At 38.3% G+C, this 21,941-nt stretch overlaps 1 long non-coding RNA gene across 1 annotated transcript in view; it reads right to left on the bottom strand.

The window, feature by feature from the left end:
• Positions 1 to 9,137: 9,137 nt before the first annotated feature.
• The window catches only part of LOC128608618 (uncharacterized), a 101,198-nt gene continuing 88,394 nt past the window's right edge, over positions 9,138 to 21,941 (bottom strand). The window contains exon 3 of the long non-coding RNA XR_008386097.1: positions 9,138 to 10,217. This is a non-coding gene — a long non-coding RNA (uncharacterized LOC128608618). The remainder of the gene's footprint in view (positions 10,218 to 21,941) is intronic.

The following is a 21,941-nucleotide window of genomic DNA, read 5'->3' as shown; positions in this document are numbered from 1 at the left end:
GCACGAACCATTTCAAGAAAGATACTGTGAGAAAACAGGGCGATAGTCGAAAGCATAAAAAAACCTTGTGACTATGTAATCGCAGAGTGCGCCATAAAAAACACACCACTGACACAAGCAGCGACTCGTGTATGTGAAATACATGATGAAACCGAATGGAAGGAGGAGATAAAAAATTGAATTCAGCACTGCCTATATGATTGCATGTGAAGCGCTGCCTTTCACCAAATTCGTAATACCTCTCCGATATTACTAATGAAGAAAAATTGACTGGATGTGTGGAAGACGTATGACGGCACGTGCTTTGAGCGGAATACATCTAGAGGAGATATTGCTCGTCCTACCTTTTTGGCTGCTCAGTGTGAACATGGGTTTTCAGTGCAAAACATGAACAAATCAAAAGTATGCAATTCACCCTTGGAAGACCTGACCAGGATCAGCACAGATGGCCCATCACTTAAACAGTTTGATCTTGAACCATGTATCAAACGCTGGCTTTCTGCAAAACAGAGGAGGCGGCCAAACTACACTCAACAGTCAATAGATGCTGACAAACAGTAACTATGGTCAGTGACACTGGCTCAGATTCTGTAGAAAGAACAATTCTTTGTTGGAAAAGACATTCAGTTCCCACTTTAAGTGAACTTGAATGAAAACGTTGGTGCTGTAAAAGAGGCCAGACGTACACACATGACATGACAGGATGACAAAGTAAGGGTTTTAAAAAAAAATTGCGTAAATTCGTTCTTATCTGGCGCTTAAAACAATCATTTGGCGCCTGATTTTTTCTTATCGTTAATATTAATATATTTTTGTCTGGAGCCCTGCTTTTGGCATAACACAATATAGACAGCTGCATGTTTGTAGTTCTGGTTCTCTCTTGCCAGTTGTGACTCACACGAGCAACAAGTTTATTTCTTTTATTCAAGCAAATCATTGAGCATGTTTTTAAGCTCTAAACTAAGCTCCAAATAAAAGTATTTTAGATCATAATGCTTTTCTCTTGACTTTATTCACATATGTGACCTTGAAGTGGTCCAAAAGCAATCAGATTACATTACTTTCATATTGTGATACTTGGATCACGTTACTGATGACATTTTTATGCAGGATTTTGTAGCTGTAACGGAATACATTTTTAAGGTAACCCTCCCAACCCCTGGGTAGCGCACAACCCTGTCGTCGGTTCTTTTCCTAGAACAGTCGTTTTATTTCTTACTTATTTTGATGGCAGTCCGTTTCATTACAAAGAACTGACAGAACACGAACACTGTTAAAAACAATTTGTGACACGAAGCGATGATACAGCTTGATACTTTAATGATGGATTAAAGGGAAAAAACGGTGGCTCTGTTATGCTTTGGAAGGCATCGACTTATACACTGCAAATCAATCCAAAGTCCTTCTCACTGATCGCCTTGATGAAATATTTCCATCCTGATGGGAGTGGTCTCTTCAAGGATAACTCCGCCCACATCCACAGGGCATGAGGGCTCATGAATGGTTTTGTAAGTATGACAATTATATAGATCATATTCTATGGCCTTCACAGTCACCTGATCTCAGCCCAGTTCATTTCCAGTAGAAGATGTTGGACTGACGCGTCAGACAGTGCTCTCTACTACCATCATCAAGATACCACTTGAGGGAATCTCTTCTGGAAGAACAGTGTTCCTCCTTCCAGTACGGTTCCAGAGACATGCAAAATCTACAGTATGCCAAGGTCCATAAAAAACATTCTGGTGCCTCAAAATAATATTAATACACTTTTTTTTTTCCCCTATAATTTATTGCCAGTTGTGAAGCCTAGCACTGCTAAGCAATTTTTAAAATGTAGTATTGCCATAGCAGTACTGACAATACTGGCTGTGCATGCACAGGAGATACCGCAGCATTAAATTACCATATCAATGCTGTAATTATTCTGAATAAAAACAGGAAGTGGGCAAAACAGTCAATAAACAATAAGAGTGAACTCAAGCGCTCCAAGTCGTCCCTAAACAGACTTTGGCCGATTCCTAATCCAATTACACCAACATATAAAGGAGATATACACTCTTAAAAATGGGTTCTCATCGGAAAATGAAGGGTTCTTAGCTTCCTAAAGACTCTGCACACGACGTTTAAGGGTTTGCCCAGAGGGACAACCAAAGAAAGATTATAGGTTGTACATTTTCCAAGACTGTGCAATTTTATCCATTGTATATGTCCAGAAATGGAATGATTCAACTTAAAATACACCCAGGTAGGTCTCTCAATAGTACTTACCAAGTAATAAAAAATTTTTGGACTTGCCCAGCACACTCCATGGAAATTCAACGTAGTAAGAGTGACTTTTCGGACTTTACATGAATAGAATGATTGAAAGGAGTTCTAACCTCCATCTCCATGCAATACCCTGACATTAACCAGCCATAACTTTTAATACCAGTTGGTTGGTGTGAATCCTTAAGAACTTGCACTTGTTAGATTAATTGCCCTCAAGACATCTCGGCGTCAGATCAGTTTATCATGAAACCGGTGTAACAAGATTAGCAGTCACTGTCAAATGTTGGCACAGAATGTGTTCAACTGTCAAAGTTGGATGTTGATGAAGCACAAGTTTGACACAGTACAGAGTTATTTGCATGTCATTGCAAATATGTCTCCAAGTTACCCAGTATATTATGTATACTCAAGCTACTAATGTGACAAGAGAAAAAATCCAGGTGCAAGTTTTAAAGTCGCCCACCCCCCAAAAAAAACCAACAAAAAAACAACAACACTGTACACTATACAAATGCAACGTTTTGAAGAACATTTTTCTGTTTATACGAATTGTGCTTTATATCTCGAATGTTACCATTCAAACTGAATAACTCATACACTCACTGGCCACTTTAATAAGAACACCTGTATTCATTCATGTAATTGCTATGCATATGCAGATACATGTCAAGAGCTTCAAAATTTGGGGAAACATGTGATCTCACTGACTTTGACCGTGGCATGGTTGGTTTGAGTACTGATCAGCTGATCATCACCCCCCGGTTACTCTTGGGGTTACACTGAATAGTATGAAAAATGAAAAAACATCCAGACAAGGCAATGTTTTTACAACCCCAATTCTAACAAAGTTGGGACGTGATATAAAATGTAAATAAAAGACAGAATGCAAAGGTTTGCAAATCTCATGAATTTTGAATTTGATGGCCACAACACGCCTCAGAAAAGTTGGGACGGGAGAAACAAAAGGCTGGAAAAGTAAGGCATGGAAAAGGCATTCTGTTTTTATTTACATCTTACACAACGTCCCAACTTTTTGAATTGGGGTTGTATCTTTAACTTTTGGTGAACTAGTCTGGCCATTTCCCGCTGAACTCTTTCATCAACAAGGCATTTCCGCCTGCAGAATTGCTGCTCTCTGGAGGATTGTTTTTGTTTGTTGTTTTTTTTTTTTTTTTGCACCATTTGTGTAAACTAAAGACTGCTGTGCATGAAAATCGCAGGATATCAGCAGTTTCTGAACTTATTCAGATCTACCCGTCTAAAACCAACAACCATGTGATGGCCAAAGTCAGAAATCACATTCCCCCCTATTCTGATCTCTTGATCTGTATCTACATGGTTTTAAACATTACGCTGCAGATAAGCATACATACAATGCTACAACTCCCTGTTAACAATGAGCCAGTGCGTGTCAATTCCTGTTATTCCAGTTGTAAGAAAAGTATAAACATAATTATCTTTCAAAAGTGACAGTGACTGGAAAATAACATCCATTCAATGTTTTAGTATGACTGTTTCCTTATTGTATATAATGAGCCATTTAGGTCATGGACATGGCAGCTTAACATGTGACAAACTTAGATCTATAACTAGAATTTTCTGCAGTGTACACATATGTCCTTGCTTTCATAAGTTAGGAATAAGGGTGTAAAAAGGGAGTTCCCTTTCTATACACCCATCTCAATAATTTGCTAATACCTAAATGACAAAAGTATTTTGTGTCAATTATTATTAGGGCACAATATAAGACGCCTGATGTATAGGAATGGTTGGAGTCCTAGATTTTATTTCCTGTTACAATGATATGAATTAAATAAAATGTTGCAAATGCAACCCCCCCCCCCCCCCACCCCAAAAAAAAAGGTGTGTTAATCTTTGTTTCACACGGAATCCTCCTGATCTTCACATAATATACAGTATGAAGGATTTTACAAACACATTTGAGACGTGTTTGTATCGGACTTGATATTGATTTTTATATCTTGTATAGATATAATGGCTTGTGAATGTTCTGTCACAAGTCTACCACACAAAAACCATTAGAGTTTAACCCAGCCAGAGGTTCACAAGCAGCTTCAAATTAGACCAGAGCTTAAGGTCACATGTTGACCTTTAAACAAGACAACATTATTGGACTGCAAAAGGTCCTGCGAAGTGTCCATTTATTCAATTAGTGGAAATGTCAACGTGCCAGAGAGCATGAAGATGAGCTGGCCATGTTTGGGCCTGATAGTGGCTTCTTGTTGGTAATTCATGCTTAACCCATTTAGGAAAAAACTAAATAAATAAATAAAACCGAAAGATCATATCACCACATCCTACCTTTTCCGTGACAGCATCCTGCCAAGTCTTGTAAAGTTGAATGAATACAAATAATCACAAAAACAAATGTATATCCCTTAAACATACTCCATGTGATTCTTGAAGATTGCAGAATTCCGATAACCAAATTTATAAAGTGTAGCCAATTAGCCACAGTCCAATTCTTGTTAGCAGTACAAGTACATATTCTATAACTATGAATTTCTGAAGTACACTATGCACAATTTTTTTGCCCTTTACAAAGGTTAATGTCAAGTATGTCACTTGTTACTTTGAATTTACACATTCTACAAATGTGATTATTGACACACTAATTGTGGTGGGTAGACGATTGGGTCAGAGCATATTCAAAACGGCAGGTCTCGTGGTGTGTTCCCAATATGCAGTGGTTAGCACCTACCTAAAGTGGTCCAAGGAAGGACACCCGGTGAACCAGCGACAGGTTCATAGGCATCCAAGGCTCACTGATGCACATTGGTAGCGAAGGCTAGCCCGTCTGGTCCGATCCCAGAGAAGAGCTACTGTAGCCCAAACTGCTGAAAACATTAATGCTGGCTATGATAGAAAGGTATAAGAACACACAGTGCATTGCAGCTTGTTGTGTATGGGGATGTGTAGCCGAGGACCTAGAGTGCCCATGCTGACCCCTGTCCACCACCGAAAGCACCTACAATGGGTGGAACTGGACCATGGATAAATGGAAGAAGGTGGCCTGGTCTATTGTAAAAGGAAAAAATTATTCATCACGTGGACGACCGAGTGAGTATGCATCGCTTACCTGGGGAAGAGATGCTACCAGTATGCACTATGGGAAGAAGGCAATACGGTGTACAGTGTGATGCTCTGGGCAATGTTCTGCTGGGAAATCTTGGGTCCTGGCATTCATGTGGATGTTACTTTGATACGTACCACCTACCTGAACACTGGTGCAGACCAACTACACCCCTTCATGGCAACGGTATTCTCTAATGGCAGCGGCCTCTTTCAGCAGGATAATGCGCCGTACGACACTGCAAAAATTGTTCAGGAATGGTTTAAGGAACATGACAAAGAGTTCAAGGTGTTGACTTGGTTTCTAAATTCCCCAGATCTCAATCTGATCGTCTGTGGGATGTGCCGGACAAAGAAGTCCAATCCATGGAGGCTCCACTTAGCAACTTATAGGACTTAAAGGATCTGCTGCTAATATCTCGGTGCCAGATACCACAGCACACCTTCAGAGGTCTTGTGGAGTCCATGCCTCGACGGGTCAGAGCTGTTTTGGCGGAACAAAGGGGACTTACACAATGTTAGGCAGGTTGTTTTAAGGTTATGGCTGATCGGTGTATATGTAATGATATATTCTGAAAAAGAGAGTCAATCTTGAACAGAATTCTTAAAGAAAGGATGCTTTTAACTGCTCTTGGTCTCAATGTGTCCTATATTTAGAGGGTGATTTGCAAGATGGTAGGAGATTAGTTAGTATCTACCTACTCAATATTAAATAGGTAACCAATTAGACAATGATTTGGACGTTCTAGTTCTTGTAAGAACCCTGGTAGCTGAATTTCAGAGTAACATGAGCTTGTAGATGGATACAGAGTTACAGTAACTGGATGTAATCTAGAGGTTATAAATCCATGAACATCTCTGAATCATGTATGACCGTGTTCCTCATCTTGGAAATATTCCAGAGAAGGATGTTCTAGCAAGATCATTCATATGGTTTTCAATTTTTAAGCCTCTGTCAGTCATGGAACCAAAATGCGAGAAACAAGCCCCTGACATCTGTTCAATAAAAGAAACTTGCCAGTGTTTAGAAATCTGGGCATGTTTGTGTGATCAATGAAACATACCAGCTACCAGAGTGTTTCCAGCTCAAGAGTGAACGTTAAGGCCATACTTCTGTGGAGGCCTGAGAAAGCCTTTTACATTATCAAATTTTCGCATCTTCTACTATATGAAGTTCACCCATATCTACATTTACAAACAAATCTACTTATGGAAAAACAACCTTACTTCCAGAGTGTAAAGTTTTAGAGTCGTGATTGTTTCTACCATTGTGTTTGTTATAATGGCTTCACACCCAAGGTAGACAGAAGCTAAGGAATGATTAGGAATAGAGATGCACAGATACTAAGTTTCTCAGCCGATACCGATAACCGATTATTCAGAGTGATATCGGCCGATACCAATAACTGATACAGATCGTTCTGCCTTTTATACCTTCTTTTAAACGAATAATAATTAATTCCACAATTCTGAAAGAAATGCAAATAAAAACTTTATTCTCTCCATTTCAACAAGTTGTTTCACAGTAACTGGTTCCATAAACAGACAACACATTACTCTAATTAACATTAACACATGAACTAAATTCTGAAGAGTAAAGTAAGATTTCTTAACTTATTGACTCTTATTAATTCACATTAACATTGACTGAAATCTAAAAAACCTCCTGTTAGTCTCACATTCACTCACCACAAACACAAGCATTTCTACTTCATCATTGGACATCAAAGTGATAATATATAATATACACTTTTTATATATTAACATTAACTGGATATGAAATACACTACAAATATAGTTTTCTGTGCAATATATACTGTCAACTCATCTTCATTAAATGTTTCAACAGTGTACTGGCGCAAAAAAACCCAATTAGACTCGACGCTGAAACTCCCGCTTCACTGCTGCAGCGTCCGGTGTAAAAGTTTATCAGTGCAGAGATTACAGAGATTACAAACTGCAGTTTTGTCGTCATTCCACACAAGAGACATCATCTTTACACACAGCAGAAAATCGATGTGTTTTCCCACCCTCTTTTGATTGACAGGATACAATCGGCCCTGATCATCGGATGTTTTCAAACTATCGGCCAATAGCTCATAGTGTGAAAAATGGCCTTTATCGATACCGGTAATCGGCCGATACATCTGTGCATCTCTAGTTAGGAAGTAACATTAGTAGTAAACAAAAGCTTTTCTGGGTCATTTTTGTAAAACACAGTTATGTTTTGAATATTCAGGGAGTCAAAGTTTTTACTAGTCATTTTCATTTTTTTTAAAAAAAAAACCCTTTTTGGGCTGTTTTCAGGAATTCAGCCACAGTCTCTGACAACTAACAGGTTTTCCCAGAACAGCACACATACATGTACTAAAGGCAGCAAGTACAATGAAAACAACAAGAAACCCAAGACAGAGCCTTGTGGCATTTCTTTTAGGTCAGAGAATTCCACCCTTAGCTTTATAGAGCGTTGGCAGCATTTCAAGCAAGATCTAAACCAGCCCAGAGCTTCTCCACCAATACAGAGACAATTTTCAAGCCTGCCCAAAAAATATAGTCTAGAGTGTGAAAAGCTGCTGACCTAATAGTGCAAAAAGCATGAGGTATCAAAGGTCACAAGACATAAAACATAAAACTAAACGCAGACAGATGCTGTTTCTACGCTGTCTTCTGCCCGAACTTTTTACATATTACTGTATAATTGTATTATTATAGTGTACAAGCTAAAAGCACATAAATCTGACCCAGCCAAGTCCTTGTACCAATTTCTGATTCATGTTTGATTGTTTTTTACCAAATGATGATTGATAAGAAAGACCTCTGCAACAGTACCTTATTTCAAAAAGCTTTTAAAAATTGTCGTGTGCAATTATTTTGTCCTGAAGTCAGGTTATCCTGAAACATGCATCAAGGATATTTGTCCTTCAGCATTTTAGTTAACGGTGCCGCATTCTTGGTTGCATTGAATCTCTAGTACATTGTAAGAGAATAGATGGTTATTGTAATGTGAACAGACAGCATGAAAAATACTGAAGCCATAAAGGCACATTATAAATCGGATGAAAATAAAACATGAACCAAACGCTTTGTTCTATTTGAGACTGATGAGGAGATAATAGATGACTACAACCACTACTGCATTACCGAATGAAATCGGATCACAAAAATATGTAATTACGCTTCCTTGTAACTATTGATTTTAAAAACAATATGCTTACAGACAAATTAATTTGTTTGTTTTTTAAAAAAAAAAAAAAAAAAAGTTTTAAAGTTGTAGATCCCTAAACCCTTGTAGCAGCCAGCCATCAAAGACGTACACTCAGAAATTTCAGTAGGTTCAGTCTGCACTTGATTTTAACCCTCGTGTAGCCCTTAGCATTTTTAATAAAGGGAGGAAAAAATATATGGAACAATTTTTTTTTGCCCCCCCACCTAAAACTTGGTAGCCGTGGCTTATTTTATGTGAGGAACATGCACAAGGGGAAAAAAAAAGAAAAAAAATTTGAAAACACATCCTACACCCAGCCTACATTATGAGGTCCTTGGATCAATCTGACCTAAGAGTAGGAAGTGGTTGTAAAGAGTACTGGAAAACAGACAGGTCACGATGACTATGAAACTAAAACATGAGTTCATGTCAAAGACACAAGGTAAGGCACTTGTGACCCCACATATCCAAAGAAGAGAATAAGTCCTAAGGTCCTGAGCATCTGCAATCATGGTGAGAAGGATTCAAGAAGAAGCTCCTCTTACCTCAAACGGCACGTCCCAAACAGCCACCACTTCCTGTGCATAAAGTAAGTGTGAGTGACTTTTTTGCGATCAGTCTATGTGGTGTGTTTTCGCACATGCACGTGTATCTATGAACATTTTAGGAGTATTAGTTGTCTAACAAAGACTTTTCACCATTGTGAAAAAGAGGAAGCTTTCCAAGGAGTGCGTTCCAACAGACCAACAATAAAACACCTTCTGCGTGTACCAGTTGCAGCAAGTACATTTGTAACGCACACACTGGAAGGTTTTGTTCATCATGAGCTGTGTAGACAGGCATGAACATTTAAACGGTGTTTGTTTTTCCACTACTCATGTTCATTATTCTAGTTAATCTGCTGTAGACATGAACCAGTGCTATTTCAGAAGAATGTGAGAATTTGACTGTGTGTTTTCTATTTGTTCTTCATACTTTGTAGCATTTGTGTTCGACAAAACCAATACTACTCTGAACATCACACGCTAGAGGTAAAACTAAATAAATACATTAAAACAGACTAACGGTTAAACACAACAGTTATCAATAGTGATTTATTCTACAAACGTGTTATATTGATTCATTGCATGTGTCACACAAAAACATGACACTTCCATTGTTAAAATGAAAAAATAAAAATAAAAATAAAAAGCAGAGCTCAATTTAAAATATGAAACAGATCGGTTATCATTGTTTGTAAGGGAGTTAGAGACCATATATACATTGGAATTAGGTAATATCTTCATGTCTGTGGTGTTTTAATCCCCCGGTTATGTAGCGATGGAGGTCATAAAGTTTTTTCCACATTCAAGTTTCACTGGATTTTAAAATTCTTCTTCTTTTTTTTTTTTCATTCTATTTCCAAGGTGAATAATTAATAGAAGAGAAAATAATAAGAGGCAAAAAAAACAAAAAAAAAAACTCTGTCTGTACAACATGTCTATTTTTACCTTATCTTGTTTACAGAGATGATCTCCATAGCCTTGGGAACATGCAGAGGGCATCTTACTCGGTCTTGCATGATGTAGTCACGAGCTTGATGAATTATGCATGAGCGGCCTTCGTTTTCTGCTACCCTCCACCAGACTCGAGTCCAGGTGTTCGGCAGAGCCTTCCATAAACAATCACAAGTACAATAAATCAGGACTAAATTGCCTAGCGCATGGAGTCAGCATTGACATGGTCAGACCTCAAATCAAGATCATTCACTTTCTAAGAAGAAGTAGGTGTAAAGTGGCAGGTATAAAACATTCACGCTGGAGGCTACCTCTGTGCTCATAATCCTGCAAATATGTTTCACTGCCGAAAAACCTCTTGATCTTCACACTTCAAATAGAGCCAAGGCTGAGCCACAGACTATTTCTGTTGTTTTTGATGTTGAGAGTAAAACCGCCCTGAAGCCAACTTTTTAAAAAAATTAAAAACGCTTCACCACTTCAAAAATGACAACCTACTGATGGATATTTCAGGTACTTTAATAATTTTATCGGACGTGAACAACGTATCTGTAATCCACTGCAAATATTACTTCACACTACGGTGTGGCCATATTCCAATAGGACAATTTACAGTTGGGGGAGGGGTTAAATTATTACAGTGAGGGGAAAAGAATTTGAATGCTTTTTTTTGTTCTTATTTAATATACTTCCAGTGCACAATGTCTTTGTACTTACAAATATAGACAAAAATGATCTATCGATAAGAATTTAAAAAATATGTTTACAAATGAAATTGAAGGTTCAAGCTTACATAAGAATAAATCCGGTTCTAGATATAAATACTGCAAAAAGAAATGGTTCTTGTGCAAATTGAGACATTGTATGGAAAGATTTAGCACAAGCAGCAATGATTAAGGTGACGGAGCTTCCTAAAGTTCTCAGTGACAGTATTATTAAATGACATGTCGATGGATCAAGCTACGGAGCCATAATAAAGACTTTGAACATCCCTGTCAGTACAACTGGCTTGATAATATGCAGATGGAAAATTCATGGAATCACAACTACTGTAGTCGTCTCCGGACAGGTGAGCCACACAAGATTTCACGATGCACTCTCAGATGAACGATAAGGAAGGTAAGAGAGAAGGCAAAAGTCACGTGAAAGGAGTTGCAGGACGACGTGAAAGCAGCAGTTACACAGAAAACAATAAGCAATGAACTGCACTGCACATCATCTTTCCTACACCTCACGCAAAACTCCTCTGCTAAAAAACACACAGCACGGAGATGCACATCTAAACGCATTTAGACACAGAAGTCTAATATACTACCCCAATTCCAAAAAAGTTGGGACGCTGTGCAAAATGTAAATAAAGACAGAATGCAATGATTTGCAAATCTCATAAACTCATATGTTATTCATAATAGAACCTAGAAAACATATCAAATGTTTTAACTGAGGAAATGTACCATTTTAAGAGAAAAATAAGGTCATTTTTAATTCGATGGCCGCAACACGTCTCAAGAAAGTTGGTACGGGGGCAACAAAAGGCTGGAAAAGTAAGTGTTACTAAAAAGAAACAGCTGGAGGTTAATTGGCAACAGGTCAGTAACATGATTGGGTATAAAAAGAGTAATGTTGCTCTAAAACCTGTATATATCTTTCAGCATTGATGGTGCCTTTCCAGATGTGCAAGCTACCCATTCCATAGGCACTAATGCACCCCATACCATCAGAGATGCAGGTTTTTGAACTGAGCGCTGATAAAAAGCCAGATGGTCCCTCTCCTCTTTAGTCCTCTTTAGTTTAGAGGATGCGGCGTCCATGGTTTCCAAAAAGAATTTAAAAAATCTCGATTCATCTGACCACAGAACAGTTTCCACTTTGCCTCAGTCCATTTTAAATGAGCTTTGGCCCAGAGAAGACGGCGGTGTTTCTGGATCATGTCACATATGGCTTCTTCTTTGCATGGTAGAGCTTTAACCAGCATTTGTGGATGGCACGGTGAACTGTGTTCACAGACAATGAGTTCTAGAGGTGTTTCTGAGCCCATGCAGTGATTTCCATTACAGAATCATGCCTGTTTTTAATGCAGTGCCGCCTGAGGGCCGGAAGATCACGAGTATGCAGTTTTGATTTTCACCCTTGTCCCTTGCTCACACAGATTTCTCCACATTCTCAGAATCTTTTCATGATATTATGTACTGTAGATGATGAGATACTCATAGTCTCACAGCCATCATTCTGAAATTGTTCCACAAATTGTAGACGCAGTTTTTCACAGATAGGTGAACCTCTGCCCATCTTTACTTCTGAAAGATACTCTTTTTATACCCAATCATCTTACTGACCTGTTGCCAATTAACCTCCAGCTGTTTCTTTTTAGTAACACTTACTTTTCCAGCCTTTTGTTGCCCCGTCCCAACTTTTTTGAGACGTGTCACGGATATCAAGTTAAATATTACCTTATTTCTTTCCTAAAATGGTACATTTCCTCAGTTTAAACATGTAATATGTTTATGTTCTATTGTGAATAACATATCGGTTTATGAGATTTGCAAATCATTGCATTCTGTTTTTTATTTACATTTTACACAGCGTCCACACCTTGTGAATTTAAGATGATTTCCCAAGAGGAATGTACAATCAAGATGCAAAGACCTAACTATTTCTTACTGTAGAATCTCAAACTGTAGTCGTCTCCCCATCATTGTTTTAAATATTGCTTTGGTTACGCTTACTGGCTTTTAAAGCTTTAATGCTTATGCATACATTGGCTCTTCCACGTCTACTCTGCGCACTTTTCTTCTCTAGAACTCAATTATAAATCTTGTATGATGCTAGCACTACTTGTATTCTCCTCCGCTTGATGTATCGCTTTGCTTGAATTTTCTCATTTGAAATTTGCTTTGGATAAAAGCGTCTGCTAAATGAATAAAATGTAAATGAATGCATACCTTTTTTAATATTTATAAGGACAAGGTCAAACACTATTATGCGTGTAAATATGAAGTGGATGTATGCACTGGAAGTATATTAAATAAAGACAAAAGTGCACAAATTCTTATTTCTCCTCACTGTATACAAATAAATTTAAAAAAAAATAACTAAAATGTTATAAATGATCTCTCAAAATACATAAGTCATAAATATTGTTAAAACAGGCTGAAGGTTTTAGTAGTTTCAAAAGTTAGCTGTTTCAGTGGGTAGCATTTTAAATGCTTGGTGTTTTAACTTATAGGGCTTGAGGTTTATTGACAAATCCAAAACGCAAGACAAAGTTCGGTGTCAAAATTCAGGCAATGCTCAAAACACTACAAGTCTACACAAATCCAACACAAGGCCAAAATGGTAATCCAAAGAATAATCCAAACAAAAAGGTGTAAAACTTGCACATACTAGGTAGCTGGCAAGATAGCATGGGTGCTTCTCATTTCTTATTTGTGCATCCTTGTTTTCTTTCCTGGCTCCCTTGCCTTGCGTCTTAGCTCCACCCCCTTAGGATGTGAGGGAAGGATGCGAGGAGAGAGGAGTGGAAGCGAGGCAGATGGAACATCCTCGCACTTTCAAGCTTCACTCCAAAGCGACATCAATTATGATAACTGACCAGTTGGGTTACCTGACTGCGCTTCAGGGATCTGCTGTTATGTTGTTGGAGCTTCGTTAATAACATCATCTTTAATAAAGCTAAATGCACCGAGTATGTGTAATGTCTGGGTTATTCAACAACCAATTAATGAACCATTACATAATTTATTGCATCTTTTGTGCAGCTTTGCATATCCAAGCATGCAAGGCTCAATTAAATCACAGTACTCATTGTAGACATATTTAATTATACGGTATTTCACACTAAATTCCATCACATCATCATCACATCATGGCAGATGTAAAGGAGGAATGGAATTCGGACGTGCGTCAGGTTTTTCCATTTTGTGTATTCTCTCACTCCTAGCTCCCCTGGAAGCTTCCTCACTCCTCGTTCCTCGCCGTGCAACAAGAGAACTGATGTCCTTCATGATGGCGGACTTCGACCGATTTCCGGGTCACGTGCTGGAGGACGGAGGAAACGCGAAAGCATCAATTTGAGTATTGAGAAGCACTCCATGTGCTTTTAGAAACAAGAACAGGACATTGAGAAGAAATAGCGTGCGGTGTAGAAGCAGAGTCTCAATATTCAAGGGAAAGGCGTGGCGGCTGCTGGCGTGGAGGTGCGTCATGTTTGGGAGGCATTGCCATTAGGACCGGCAACATTAAATTTAACTATAAACAGTCCACATGGATGACATCAGTCGTTATTAAATGAAAAAAACAGTAATGTTTAGGAAATTGCTAAGAAAGAAAACACTTCAGAATAGGAAAATAATCTTGCTTCATTCATGACATGGAGTCACTGTCATCACCCTGAAGATAATCATTTTCCTACAGTAGAACAGCACGTACTAAATTGTTTTATTCCTCTTATACCAAAGCAATTTGCCACGGATTACTATTTTCCTATAAGAGCATGCCCCCGCAGTGATTTAATTTTTACTTAACTTACCCTCCAACACCATCAGTCACACAGTCGCTAGAAGTGTAAGAAGTTCTTAGAAGAAGTAAGAAGTATCCCTTCTCATTTGTGAGACCACGTGCAACAGTCGCTAGATTAAAACTGTGAAATATTCATGCTCAGCAATATTCTACATGTATTTAGCAATTCATCAACGTCTGATTATATTCATTCAACAGTTAAACAGTATATTATTTTAGCTTCTAATGAAAAAATACTGTGGCTTTAGTTGTACATTTCAAGCCAAGGCAGCAATTAACTTCTCATGTGTGAATAGTTACCTATAAGGACAGAAATATCACGGAGATTGACGTACAACAGTGTGTTTTGATGTGGAAAGGTCACCTCGCCCTTCACCGTGACCCAGCGCATTGTATCTAAATCCTGCAGCTGAGAAAATCATCTAGTGTATATGTACGCATACACAGCCATCCATTTTCTATACCACTTTTTCCTACACAGGGTCACGGGAGCCTGGAGCCTATCCCTACTCGTCGCACAAGGCGGAGGACAACCTGGATGGGGTGCCAACCCATCACAAGGCACAGTCACATACACGACGGACCATTTGGAATCAGAATACAACGCATGTCTTTGGACTGGGGGAGGAAACCGGAGTATCCCGAGAAACCCTCGAAGCACAGAAAGAACATGCAAACTCCACGTACAAAGGGCAGAAGCGGGAATTGAGCCACCGACCTCAGAAGTGAGATGCAAACATGCACATACAAAAATTAGAGAGAGAGAGAGAGAGAGAGAGAGAGGTGAAATGGCACAAACTTCAAGTGAAAAACAAATGGAAATATTTTAGGTTGGAAAACGAAAATGAAAAAAAAAACTTACAATAACATGGTTGCATAAGTGTGCATACCCGTGAACTAATACTTTGTTAAAGCGCCTTTTCCTTGTAATACAGCACTCACTCTCAGTGTTTTGGGGTAAGAGTCTACTAACCGAGCACACCATGATTTGGCCATTCTATTCCACTCTTCCTTGGAAAATTTCTCCAGATCTATCGGGTTGCACAGGTATCTCTTGTGCACAGCCCTCTTCAAGTCATTTCACAGGTTTTTGATGGGATTTAGCTCTGGGCTCTGAGTGGGCCATTCCAAAATGTTGATCTACTTCTTCTGAAACGAGTCCTTTGATTTGTGCCTTGGGTAGTTATCTTGCTGGAAGGGTGAATGGTTTTTTTCCCTTCATATTCAGCTGTTTGACAGAGGCTTGCAGGTTTTGTGCCAAAATAGATTGGGATTTAGATTTGCTCTATCGCAACTAGAGTCCCAGCCCCAGCTGAAGAGAAGCCACCCCATAGCACAATGCTGCCACCACCATGCTTCACTGTGGGCACGTGTTCTTTGGGTGATAAGCGGTCCTTTTTTTGTGCCAAAAATATCTTTCAGAATTATGTCCAAAAAGTTCTACCTTGGTCTTATCAGACCATAACACAGGCTTGGAAGTTTTGTGGAACTTTTCGTGAGAACGGGCTTCCGTCTAGACACCCTACCCCAATTTAATTGGGTTCGTGCCTTCAATGGAGGTCAAGGAAGCGCCTCGTTTTATGGGTCTTTGCTTACTCCAGCACACCGAAACATTTTACCGAGTTAACTACTTTGTGAAGCATGAGAAAGTGATAAATAGGCACAAGTCTTGCTAGGTGTTTTTTCCTACATTAATGAACTTGATGCTAACCTGAAATGATTGGATATTAAACTAACGCTTCCGACTGATATGTAGCATAAATAAAAATATAAGAAGGAAAAAACAGTTTTTTTCATTAGAAGTACAAATATTAAATTTTGATAACACTCAAGTAAAGTATAAATAAGGGACGGGTGATATGGACTTAAAACTATATCGCGATATTTTCTGGTATTTATTGCAATAGCGATATCAGTGACGATATAAATATAGTAGCATGCACCACTGTTTTTGGCTACAAGCGATAGCTGGATGCAGTCTTGAGAGCCTCAGAAACACAAACATCGCTCTAAAAGTAAAACTTTATTTTTCTGTAACCAAACCAGTTCCAGATTGTAGAGGTAGCTCCTCGTTTAGCACTGATCTCCTCCTCAGCTTCACATCCTCCTTCCACCATACTCGTTTTCGCTCTGCTCGTGAGCTGCGAATGGGTCGCACGCCGAAATACATCATCAACTAGGCTTTATTGTTATTATCGCTGGAAGACTAATTCTTATTGTGAGGAGAATTTCTACCGGTATATCACAAACCATAAGATACCGCCCATCACTAGTATAAATATGCCAAGTACAATTACTCAAGTATTTTCCACCCCTGATTACATGTATGCGATATACTTGTTTTTAATGCATAGAGAATAACTTGCTATTTCTCTGCAATGGTTCAGAATATACGGTGAAGGCATGGTAATTAGTGCAAGTAAGTAATTGGACAGCGTGGCTTTGCCGCTGGGTTCCAGAGTATTAGATATGAAAGGAAGTACTGCTGTGGTTCCCAACCCTAATCTTGTGATACTCCTGCTGTGCTGTGCACATGTCAGTGCACACACATTTTGACTAAGAAACGGCCTGGGTAATTAGCTGATTGCTTGAATCAGGTGTGTTTGAACAGGAGAATGTCTAATGCTTAATTATCCTGCTACAAAACCCAAGATTTTTAGAGCCTTGAATCCAGTCATGGCTGGTGGAGGATGGAGGGCGGTGGAACGACTGACTTAATCACGTGAGATTATTGCTCGTCTATGATCAGAGGGATTTAAATGGATAGTACGAACACAACCAGTACTATCCCCCTTCTCCACAGTGGACCAGTCAATACAAAATGAATGTGTTAAGGCATTTACCACAGTGCTTAATACCATAGTGCATTATATGTACCAAAAATATCAGCTTGTGCTAGAAAATTAGTTAATAAAGTCCCAACGGGGCCATGTGTGTGCTGCGGGGGTTTCCTCCGGGTTTTCCGGTTTCCTCCCCCAGTCCAAAGACATGCATGGTAGGTTGATTGGCGTGTCTAAAGTGTCCGTAGTGTATGAATGGGTGTGTGAGTGTGTATGTGATTGTGCCCTGCGATGGACTGGCACTCTGTCCAGGGTGTACCCCGCCTTGTGCCCGATGTTCCCTGGGATAGGCTCCAGGTTCCACCGTGACCCTGAAAAGGAGTAAGCGGTAGAAGATGGATGGATGGATGAAAACATGCAAAGACAACATCTTCTAAGCAAACACTGGTGGTGTCAAAACAGTGTCTTGTTTTAGAGCTGGAGACATTGTAAGAGCTAAGCTTTGTGTGTGTGTGTGTGTGAGGATGTGTGTTCCTTGTAAACCCACTGCACTCCTCATTTTCAGATGCAAACAGCAGAAACGAAAACAAATCTCGCTGCAGTTCATGGAATTAATTTAATAAAAGCGTTAAATTCTATTCACTATGAATTAGACTTTATACATAAACGCGTGTTTTTGTTCAGAATGGGTGATCTACTGTGTGAGAACTTGACTAATAAATGCATTATTAGTTATTAGTGATGGATTATGAAATGCTCTTGTGATGCAAATTTTGAGCATGAATTAATCGTCCTGGCAAAATCTTATACTGTACCTGTCGGTTCTGTAAAATCTTAACGGCAGACTTCTGAACAAACTAATACTGCAATACACATCCCATACTCTAAAGTGAGAGGTATAGCTCTCATTAATTAATAGGCTTTTAAAAAAATAAAAATAAAAAAAAAAAGCACAAAACAAGATTCTAAGTAAATTTGCATCCCTATCTGACCTTATTTTTTGGAATTAGGGTTGTATTTATATACAGAAAAGTCTTTCCATTGGTGATATGTAGCTTGAGAGAGATAGATATACACACACACACACACACACACACACACACACATTTATTTATTTATTTATTTATTTATTTATTTATTATTTAATTTTAATTTTTTTTTTTAAATATCCAGCATTTGTAACCCATCTTCATGAGACAATATTTGATATGAGACAATTGTCTAGTTAGATTTTAAAAAAAAATAAAAATAAAAATAAAACAAATATCAAGACTGTAATTAATTTTTAATTTATGTTCCATAAAATAAAGTGTTACCCGAGTAGAAAGGAGAGATTATTTTAAATGGTGTAAACAAAAATTAAAACTAGTGGATTAAAAAAAAAGAATATATATATATATATATATATATATATATATATATATATATATATATATATATATATATATATATTTAAAAATCCTACAGATACTTAAATGTAGCAACAAATTAATTCTAACTTTATGTTAATCTTTAATATTCAGAAGGTGGAAGTAACAAAGTACCTAGCCAAATAAATAGTAGCAAAGCTAATACAGATTTTTTTTTGTTGCATAAATGCTTTGAATTAGACTTGAATGTAGATTTATTTTGCTTGTATTTCTGGCCACAGGGATCGTGTTGCTCTACTCCGATTATTTAAGACCGGGTTCTGATGCTCTGTGGTCTTATAAAGCTGTGTGGTGTGTGGCATAAAGCTGTGTGCTGTGTGGCTATGCTACTGTACATATGACTAAATATCACTAGGCCACACCATGGCTAAAACACAACCACTGGTATACATTACATTTGAACCTTTGTTGGTCACAAGGGGGTTATTGCTGTATCTGTGGCCTAAATTCTTCATAAAAGCCTGAGGAATTTGCACAAGCCCTATAGCCTCCTCTATAGCAAAAGAAAAACTGATTAAAAGCCCCCTGAGGCTAAACAACCTTTTAAACATTATATCTATAAAAGCGAAGCTGGTTGCAGAGTCCATCAAGTTGCTTTCACAGCGAGAAATTTAACTGCCATCAAAAATACATATTCTGATGGTTAAGGGCTGTTAAGCGAGAATGTGCTGTGTAGCTCATTTTCAACTAACCACAAAGCGTGCAATATCGATTGTCCAGTAATCCACAATTTAGCACTCAAGTGCTAGTCATTTTATATGGAGAGCTCAGAAAAAGTATTTGCCCCATCCTGATTTCTTCTGTTTTTGTGTGTCTCTCAGACTAAAGAGTTTTAGATCTTCAAAACAAATACAATATAAAACAAAAGGCAACCTGAGAAAACAATAGATATTTTTTTTTAATTTTATTAAAGCAAAAAAATAAAGTTAGCCAATACCCATCACCAATGTGAAAAACTAATTGACACCTTAAACTTAAAATCTAGTTGTGCCACCTTTAGCAGCAACAACTGCAAACAAACACTTCCAATAACCGGAGATCAATCTTTCACTTACTTCTTACTCCTGTGCTTTGGATCATTGTCTTGCTGCATAATCCAGCTGTGCTTGAGTTTCAGCTTACGGACTGAAGACCGGACATTCTCCTTTAGGATTTTCTGGTAGAGAGCAGAATTCTTGTTTCCCTCAATTATTGCAAGTTGCTCAGGCCCTGAAGCAGCAAAGCATCCCCACACCAACACACTTCCTCCACCATGCTTGACTGTAGGTATGATGTTCTTTTTGTGGAATTCGGTGTTTGGTTTATGCCAGATGTAACGGGACCCAATCAATTCCATGTTCGACTCATCAGTCCACAGAACATTCTCCCAAAAGGTTTGAAGATCATCAAGGTGTATTTTGGCAAAATTGTCATGAACAGCAGGGCCAGACTGGGACATAATTTCAGGCCGGGAGTCTCACACTCATCCAGGCCACCTCATACACCCCAGACAAATTTTGAAACCACTGACAACCCTATTTTTTCTTTCCTAAATTCAGTTTATTACACACATTATAGCCATCCCATAAAGACAAACAAGCAACGTTGAGGTAGTGAAGCAGTCCTAATTTGTATCCGCTTACATGGGTATACCAAGCATATAACAAACACCAGAAGTACAAAGCTGTCAGTAACTCTCTACTTCTCACTCACAAAAGTACATAAAATGCCATTTCTCATGTATCTTCTACTGATATAAACAGACCCGTCTCCACATTGTTGGAAAACTACAACTTTTTAACCTTAATGTAAATTGTCAGCACAGAATCTATATTTCTCTTAGTTAAAATTAAAGCATCAGATTAGAGCAATGTGCACCTTTTTTTTTCAGACTTTAAAATATCAAATATACCCGAGATTTAACCATATTATACTTCAAAACTTAAAGCATATTTAGTCTCGAGCTAGTGCCAGGTTGACTCTCTCCACTTTATTGTGAAAAATATTAGCAAAAAAGTTTTAGACATAATTTTCTAAGTTGCCAAAATATATCTGTTAGCACAACACTAACTACATCATGACAATATCTATTCAGAAAAATACTAATATTGAACATGATGTTGACTCATAGCTTGGAAAAGTGTTTTGTTGTTGTCGCTGTTGTTCGCCCTAGCTGTATTTGTCATTTCAACATTTAAAACAACAGCATGGAGGGCTCCCAGAATGCACTGTACATAAATTGATATTTGTCTGCTAAATTACTTCGTATTATAACTACACAGTAGATAATGCTATCCTTTCGCATATTTTGAGTGACGATAGTAATAGAGCTAACGTTTGCTAGTAGTGAAACTGTGGTTAATACTTGATTAGCTAAGTTAGAGAGCACAAAGCTACTGTATTTACAGATTAGACTGAACAGATCGGGAATTGTGCTATAGTTCGCTGCTTCTTTTTGAAGGGCTTTCTTTTTGCGTGCCCTTTCCCTCTCTGCTCCACCTGGCCTCCTCCTCTCCATCCTCGTTCTGTTCATTGATGACTCCATACGAAACCGTTTGCCAGAGCGGAGGTAAACGGTAGCAAGTCAAGACAAAAGAGATTCATGATTTCTTATCGATTTACTCAGTCGATTTGTACTCAGTCTGATGTATGCAATCGAGTACATCAGACACGCAATAATGTTAAATAATAATGATTAAATTAATAAATAAAATTTAATGGTTTTTTTTTTTTTTTTTAAATAAATAAATAAAATAAAAAAATAAAAACCCACACACAAAAACAGGGCAGCAGGTCAAATCAGTCATCAGGCCTCCAGGAATTCTCCCGTTGTCCCCGATGACCAGTCCGGGTATGATGATCAGTGACCTTTATGGTGCAAGACAGGCCTGTAGTTCCCTTGATGTTGTCCTTGGCTCTTTTGTGACTTCCTGGATGAGTCATCGTTGTGTTTTTGGAGGAATTTTGGAAGGTCAGCCACTTCTGGGAAGGTTCAATAATGTGCAGGGTTTTTCCATTTGGAGATAACGGCTCTCGCTGTGGTCCTTTGGAGTCCCAGAGCCTTTGAAATAGCTTTGTAACCCTTCCCAGACTGATGTATTTCAGTCACAAGCTGTTGTATTTCAACTACCCCATTATAAATTCAGTTTAATAGACTTGGGGAATTAGTACC

This window comes from Ictalurus furcatus, chromosome 6 (genome assembly GCF_023375685.1).
Source record: "Ictalurus furcatus strain D&B chromosome 6, Billie_1.0, whole genome shotgun sequence".
Classification (NCBI taxonomy): Eukaryota; Metazoa; Chordata; class Actinopteri; order Siluriformes; family Ictaluridae; genus Ictalurus; species Ictalurus furcatus.
This window is presented reverse-complemented; position numbering and strand designations above follow the sequence as displayed.